This window comes from Dipteris shenzhenensis, chromosome 11 (genome assembly GCF_047967505.1).
Source record: "Dipteris shenzhenensis isolate YYH24624 ecotype China chromosome 11, Dip_SZ_1.0, whole genome shotgun sequence".
NCBI lineage: Eukaryota > Viridiplantae > Streptophyta > Polypodiopsida > Gleicheniales > Dipteridaceae > Dipteris > Dipteris shenzhenensis.
In genome coordinates this window covers 15,279,161-15,286,080 of record NC_141606.1, presented here as the reverse complement: position 1 = coordinate 15,286,080, position 6,920 = coordinate 15,279,161, and the positions used below count along the sequence as shown (strand labels likewise).

Below are 6,920 nucleotides of genomic sequence, written 5' to 3'. Positions count from 1 at the left end.
TATATTGATTCACAGGACGAAGAAACAAAAGACTCCTTCCATGCCACTGGAATACGAACTCAAAGAAATTAGGAAGAAAGGGCAGCAAGAGAAGAAAAAGGCAAGGCAACCTAAGACACTAGACACTAGTATGTAAGGAGGTGAGCATGGAGCAATTGTATCATCAATAGGGAGCCCTCGAGTTCATAGAGAAATTGAGAATTCAAAAGTCAAAGTCTAGGGTATATTAATCTTTTCAAAGAAAGAATTAGATAGAAATGGTAGCCTTTCAAAATTTTAGAGTGAAAAGCCTCAAGGTATATTTAAGTTTTTCAAAGAAAGAATTTGACAAAATCTGGAATACCTAACATACATGTGAGATATCTTATCAACATCCACAATCTCATCATCAATTGTCGCGGTATCTATATCATTGTTTGGAGGGGCACTAAAGTTTTTCTCCTTTCAAGGAATTCAGTAATATCTTTTAGGAATATGGTGCTAGAAATTGTCAAGAAGTGTAAGCACTTATGGTTGTGCATTGTTCCAAAGGAGCCACTATCTAGCATGTCCCCATTTTCTCCAAGAATCAGAAATCTTGATCGTCTCCAAATTGTATTCCACTCACATTTTCTTCTACCCCACTTGCAGTAAGAACTACGTTCTCTAGCAAAAGACGCTCTTGGACTACCCTTGCTACTTGAGCAGCAACCTAGTATCGTTTAAATATCATGCCTCCATGCGTGGGTAGGGTGTAGTTCCATTGGAGAATTTTGGTCACCTTCGAGATCTCTTTGACATTTATAATCCTCTCAGAATCCAAAATAATAGGCACACACTTAAGGGCATGTGTGCCATTTCTTTGACTCCATTTGTATAATCTCCCTTGAGCTCAACTTATTCTTGCTCAGTAACCAATGTCTTCCTCTAACGAGCTAAGCTGACCAAAAGTTGCTAAGACAAGTAACACTACAAGGTATAGGCCGCTTTCTAACACAAATACCGACCTTTTTTACACTAAAAAGTTTTTATTTAATTATTATAAAAATAGGGAGCACATTTTGGGGCCTTTTAGGGTTTAGAAAAATAGGCTCTTGACTAATCAGAAGAGGGCCAACGTAACGTTGGAAAAATACCAAAAACCATGTTAACAGATAAAATAAGTCATATTCAAAAAAAATTTCTTTTAGTATGTCTGACATACGTGATTTTAAAAAGATGATTTTTGTGTAGAATTTGATGATTGTGACATCGCCAGTGTGTTCGGAGCAGGCCAAAACCCCAAATTGACCCTGTAGACACCAAAAATCGACGCCCAGAGACCCAGAAAAGAGCAAAAATGCCCGGAATAGGGGTTTGCACTTCAATGCAATTTGGCTAGCTGCCACTACAAATGTTGCCTTCTTAGATGTTGATAGTTTGATTGAGAATTTGTTTTGTAAGTTACTTTGGATTGTATTCTTTGGGAGGCTGAATGGTTATCTTCAGCTCGCTCAAATGTAGGCCTTTCATTGTTTTTGACAAAGCACATTATGAGATGGGGCTATTTACTGAAAGCAAATTGTAGTGGGGTTATTTAATTTTGTGAAATTATTTCCAAAGAAATGCCATGGCTCATTTATACTTCTAGAAAAACTTGAATTCAATTTCAGCAGAGTCTACAATTCTTGTATATGTTAAGAAGTGCCGTGGTTGGTGTTATGCATAGTTGCATTCGATTTTTCGGACACAAATATCGTGGTTTGATGTTGCACACATGTCGCGAGACCTCTTCAACAATACATAAGTACACTAACTTAAGTATGCTAACAAGTATGTTGACAAGCATGCTAAGAGTTATGGAGTCCCCTAAAGGCAACCCTTGAGGGGTCTCCTTTAGGGGCAAGGGCCACATTACTTTCTTGTATTTTGTTTGTCTATATGGCCATTGCCCCTAAAGGGGACCCCTTAAGGGCCATATTGACAATCACTATACTACCTTAAGTAATAAGTATGCTAACAACTGTGCTAACATAAGTATGCTAATAGTAGTATGGTAACAAGTATGGAAAGAAAAGTGTTTTAACCAATGTAGAAAGAAGTATACTAACAAGTGTGCTAACATAGGTATGCTAATAGGTATGTTACCAAGTGTGCTAACATAAGTATGCTAACAGGTATGCTAAGCAGTGTGCTAACAAAAGTAAATAAGTATGCTAACAAGCACATGAGCATGCTAACAAGTATGCTAACAAGCACATGAGTATGCTAACAAGCATGCTAACATATGCAAATAAGTATGCTAACAAGTACATAAGTATGCTAACAAGCATATGATTATGCTATCAAGTATACTCAAAAGCACATAATTATGCTAACAAGTATGCTAACATAAGTAAATAAGTATGCTAACAATTATGCTAACAAGCACATGATTATGCTAACATAATTATCATATCTAGCATAGCACAATGTATCTTGCATAGTGTATGACAACTGATATGGGACAAATTATAGGTAATCAAAAATATAATCAAAGAACAAAGAGCTGGATGAACAAATTTATTGTAACCAAAAACAAATGACAGATAAAGCATGTGGAATTGGATGTTTATTGCTTCAAAGATGATACATAGTGTTGCACATAATAATCTTAAGTTTGAAGGTTTTGTACAAGGGAAAAAACATAAAGTTGCCTTATATGGGAACCTCTTCAGCCATTTTCTGTGTAGATCCCTCTCCTCAATCTTTTGGAGGTCTTTAAAGAAAATGGGCTTGGCTCCCAATGTGAATTCTGCTTTGCAGCATTGGTCCTGAGTCATACCTTTATCTCTTTGTGCCGTTGAAAACAAGCCTCCATAATTTTTTCTACCTTAATTCTTTGGGCTGTTTTCCACACAAAAACTTCAAAAAATTGGGACAAAAGTTCAGGAAATTAGCAGCATCCCTCCTGACATATGCCGTGCGTCTAGCACTGACATGACATTCTTCCATAACCTTGGCATAGCGAGGGGGCTTTTCTCCATGAAACTCCTCTACAACCTTAACCAACATGCCATTCAAGTCTAGTATAAGTGCTCGCCGTTCTTGCTATAGAGGTGTGGAGACAATCAGGGGGGGTGCAGGCAGGCATAACAGAATAGGGTGATCCATCAAGGGAATTGTTGCTTTCGTCTCTGGTCTTTGCAAAATGTCTAGTTCCCTCCTCTGAATCCTCTCCCATTTTTTGCACTCTTCCTCCTCTAACTCCCTTTGCCGATCCTCTAACTCCCTTTTTGGTCCTCTAGCTCCCTTTACCGACCAATGTTGACAACTCCTCACAATCAAGCCTTCTACTGACAGGCACCAAAGCTGCAAAGAAAAGATAGTTTAACTATGAGTCCTAATGTACACCAAGATTTGAATTAGACTAAACCATATGAAAGCAGAATCAACCATACAAGGATGAGCTAGTATGAAAGCAGAATGAACCATACATAACTGCAGTATGAACAATCATAACTGCAACAGACAGGAATGAAAGCAGAATGAACCATACATAACTACAGAATGAACAAACATAACTGCAACTGACAAGCACCAAAGCTGCTCAAGAAGATATTTTAATAGTGAAGCTTCATGTACACCAAACTGATTTGAATCGGACTTAACCGTTTGTTAGCAAAATGAACCATACATACATGACTTGTTATGAAAATAGAATGAACCATATGAAAGCAGAATAAACCATATGAAAGCAGCCTAAACCTTACAAAACCAGAATAAACCATATGAAAGCAGCCTAAACCTTACACATGCACCATTTGGATACAAAATGAACCATGTGAAAGCTGAATAAAGCACAATGAACCATGCACATGCGCCAAAGCTTGTATTCAGCAATGTACCACATGATTCAACAAATTTTGAAAATCCATTTCAGAAGGAAATTACAATGAGCCCTTTATAACAAGTTTAACAACACTCTAAATTGCACTTGAAGGAAATTATAAAAAAGAGTACAAGGTTTTTTCTATGATGGCAGTATCTCGTCTGAGATTCACTTGTCATGCCATAAATGTATACATGTGGGACCCAAGAACAACATTTGGGTTTTCAAAAGTGCACAGGAAGACACTCTGGCTGACCTACAGCATCTACATTATAGTTTCTTGCATGCTCGTGGTTTGGCAATGCTCCTACTACTTGTTGCATCTGCATCTACACCACATGCAAGCTTTTGTCTCTTTACATGCTCAACTATAGAAGTGGAAGCAGCTGACTTCTTCTTACCCATCCGTGCAGCAATGTTTTCCAGGGGACTATGATCAGCCATGTAAATTTCCCCTACAACTACTGGGTTCTTGACTCTAGAAACCTATAACAAAAAATCAACGATTGCTTCCGTTGCTACAAGTTCTTCAATGGTGGGGGCATCATCTGCCACACCTTCACTCCTGTGTGACTCCTATAGCAAACTGCCCTCTCCACCTTCCTCAATTGCTACAGTGGTCTCCATTATAGGCTCCTTCGCAAGCAACTCCTCGCCTTGTGGCTCCCCTTTTGAGATTTCCTTTTCAACATGTTTATCTGCACATGCATGAAAAAGACACAGAAGTAGACAGAAGGACAATTTGCATCTGCAGTAGATTATAACAGTTGTGCAATATAATTTTGCACTAACAGATATGCTAACAAGTATGTAACATATGCTGCACTGATAACATTATTCTTATAACACCGATTGCTCTAACAGTAGCAAAGCTAATAGACTGTGATAACCGATATGCTAATAGACTGTGCTAACAGATGTTGTGGCAATGGATATGATACCACATATGCTAACATAACTTGTGCTAATTACAATATGCATATAGCACCAATTCCTAATGATAGGTGTGCTAATAGCACAACTGCTAACACATACACTAATTGGATGCTAACATATGTGCTAGCAAATGTGGTGCAGATTTGCAAACATATGTGCTAGCAGATGCAAAGCACAACACATGATAGCTGTGCTTGCATGGCAAGTTGACTAGCAACATCGCGTCCTCCTGCTTAAGGCTCATCCCAAAACCTACACACCAGCCGAGACTTTGATTAGGCCCTTAACTGCACACCAGGGATGAGGAGGGGCTGGCGTGAACTATACATGGCCCTTGCGCTTCCATTCACTCTACATCCGATAGGCCAGAGCATTTGGTCTGTCACCTCTAAGAGCTGGTCTAAGTGCAGATCAAGTACGGCCTGCAAACATGATACAAAATAAAGGAGTTTAGAAACGTTTAATGAATTCATATACATAAGTAAATCAAGATGAGACTAGTGACTGTTAAAGTTTGATGCAAATGCCTTAGCTTGGACCACATCATATTCTGCATCTCCCGTGTCCAACCATGCCACGGTCTTAGAAAGATGCCTAATTGTCAATTCCAGCTCAAACATTTTATTTGCATCTGTGAAGTTAGGCTGCAAGGATTGCAGTTAATTCTCTGCTTATGCCTTCTCTGCTCTAAGCTGCATGACAACTTCACTTACGGATTCCCAGCTCCTCTTCCTCACCAGGGCATCTATGTAGGATGTGTTCCCGCTATCCAATGCCACCCGAACAGATACCATTTTCACAACCAAGTGATCAACCAGAGACTATAATTTATTTTCAGTGTGTGGGTCGCCAACCGGCATAAGCCCCCTCATATCCACCAACCTCACCTGCCTTCGAAAATGTCTAATTAACATGGGGGTTTCTTTAGCTCCACCCTTCTCATCTATTCAAAGAATGCCATCTTGCAAAGAACACTCCTTATCTGTAGAAAGAATGCCATCTTGCAAAGAACACTCCTTATCTGTAGAAATCCCTTCATTGTTTTTCTTCCACTTAATGACGTGGCTCTCAAAGTAGCCGCTTTTCTTCAACTCCTCAATGTGCCGCTCTGCAAAAACTGCCCATGCAAAAACAACAGAAGTGCCTTGCTCAATCGACATCGGGCTAAATTCTTTTGCATACGCCCTGGCAAAGGCAACTGTAACCTCCATGTTAATAGGCCGCTGCTTTTGGTAAAAATTATTGTAGAAAATAAGAAAATCCTTGTATGCCTCGGGACGAATACTGCTACATTTAATCCTATACAAGGATGGCTCTCTTGGACTTTTAAAAATGCCCATCCATTCCCTCTCAGGTAGATATGAATCCTTTAGGGTGGGTGCATGGTAAGGTGGTACACTTGCATGTGCTAAATAGTGGTGCCCCAATAGTAATATTTTAGCAACAAGTAGAGGGGTGAACAATTTTTTTAAAAAGAGTGTAACTGAATCATGGATGAGTGAAAGCCTTTATCAACTAACTCATTGTAACGGATTGTTATGATTTTGGCGACATGCTCTACACTGACTGTAGATTCCGTCTCTCATACACACCCGTAGACCAAATGAAAGTTCTGCGTGAACCAAGCCCTATGTAGCACATGCAAAGCTTCCTTCTTGGTCTTCTTCTTCCTTCTACTGAAGTCTGTTTCTTCTATTGTTGATCGTGAGCTGGAGCGAGCTGCAAATGAAACCCAACGACATCCTTCTTGCACGAGCAGGTGGACTAGGTGAGATGACATAGCTCCAGGACTGTTCTTTTTTTGAAACAAGCTCCTTGCTTGTCCAGAAATAACCATCGATTGTGAAGCTTCCAAACGTAGGACTGTTCTTTCTGTAAAAACGAGCTCCTTACTTGTTTGTAGCATCCATTGTGAAGCTTCAAAATGTAAGACTATTGTTTCTTTTAAACGAGCTTAGAGCCCTCCATTGTGAAACTAATGGAGAGGGCCTCTATAACAATGAGAGGAAGATTACATCAATACAAATGCATGTTTAGCTTGCGCATGCATGAAAATGAGCTGCAAAGACGGGACGCTATTAAATAAAGACTTCATAGAAAAGCTTGGTTAGTAATGAAGCTTCTGTGTCTTGCCTTTTCGAATCCTCTTTAGCAT

The 6,920-nt window shown here is 39.4% G+C and overlaps 1 long non-coding RNA gene across 2 annotated transcripts; it reads right to left on the bottom strand.

The window, feature by feature from the left end:
- Positions 1-3,244: 3,244 nt before the first annotated feature.
- LOC147896666 (uncharacterized) lies at positions 3,245-5,961 on the bottom strand. Of its 2 annotated transcripts, XR_015541823.1 has the most exons (4): positions 5,479-5,961; positions 5,054-5,187; positions 4,231-4,527; positions 3,245-3,309 (listed from the first exon to the last, which is right to left on the bottom strand). It is a non-coding gene; the product is annotated as an uncharacterized LOC147896666 (long non-coding RNA). The 2 variants fall into 2 exon arrangements; XR_015541824.1 differs by lacking the exon at positions 3,245-3,309 and having other exon boundaries at positions 4,083-4,527.
- Between the last annotated feature and the right edge of the window lie 959 nt (positions 5,962-6,920).